The 1,062-nt window shown below is 42.7% G+C and overlaps 1 protein-coding gene across 1 annotated transcript in view; it reads left to right on the top strand.

The window, feature by feature from the left end:
• ARFGEF2 (ADP ribosylation factor guanine nucleotide exchange factor 2) overlaps positions 1-1,062 on the top strand; it is a 125,907-nt gene that overhangs the window by 104,518 nt on the left and 20,327 nt on the right. The window lies entirely within an intron of this gene.

Below are 1,062 nucleotides of genomic sequence, written 5' to 3'. Positions count from 1 at the left end.
CCAGCACCATTTATTAAACAAACATTCTCTTCCCCATTTAATGGATTTTGGCCCTTTGTCAAAGATGAACTGATTATAGATTGATAGATCTATTTCTGGGTTCTCAATTCTATTCCATTGGTCTGTGTGTCTGTCATTATACCAATACCAGGCAGTTTTGACTACTGTGGCTGTGTAGTCAGTTAGTCAATTTTGAGACTTTTTTATCATGTATATTGTGCCTTGACTTACCTTTATTTGTTTATTTATTTTTGGTGTAAATTTATATAGCACATTAAGTAGGTTCCAATTTACCAATTTCTATATATATTGTTTAGCATCTTGATTTTCTTATTTTCCAATTACGTCTATGAAATAAAGAGGACAGTGCAAATCTTATGTAGTTAAATAATCACAGAAGTACATACTCCTGTTCATGCAGCAAAGGCCACATGACAAAACTTAGCCAGAAAAGTTCTTGAGGATGCTTGAGCTCATTTATTGTTTCACCAGCCAGCGAGTCAAGTATGAACGGGGAATAGCTCAGGGTGTTGAGGAATGAACTGTAGATTATGCAGAGGGTGACTTTTGGATACTGCAAAAATGGCAAGGAGGCCACATGTTCTGACCTCCTCTAATCCCACAAGAGGAAGGCAGAATCACCATCAATAGCACAAGGCCTATTCCTACAAGGCCAGCCATACTGCCTCCCTCCAGCCCTTTCACCAACCGTTCCTCCCAAAACACCCACCACCTCTCGTCTGGGCTCGATAATTCGCTGCAGTGGCCACACAGAGCTCACAGATTATGGGGTTTATTAGAGAAGCACCAGACTACAATTCAAGTTCAGGAAGAACGCTCAGTCTCTCTCCTAGCCCACCGTCCCTCAGCCAACAGTCTCTCACAGTCTCTTTCCCAGCAGCACGTGTCTCTTTCCAGGGTGCGTGTCTCTTTCCACAGCACATCTTCCTCAACCAGCAGTCAAAGAGAGTTCTACCTCTTGGAGGCCTCCTTTTGAGCCCCGGCAGGGTGGTCAAACTAGCCAATTATAGCATCAGAACTCTAAGCACTTGAGAGAGAGTG

Source organism: Orycteropus afer, unplaced genomic scaffold, assembly GCF_000298275.1.
Source record: "Orycteropus afer afer isolate SDZICR_OR568_19922 unplaced genomic scaffold, OryAfe1.0 scaffold00049, whole genome shotgun sequence".
NCBI lineage: Eukaryota > Metazoa > Chordata > Mammalia > Tubulidentata > Orycteropodidae > Orycteropus > Orycteropus afer.
Note: the sequence above shows the minus strand (reverse complement) of the source record. Positions and strands in the feature narration are given on the sequence as shown.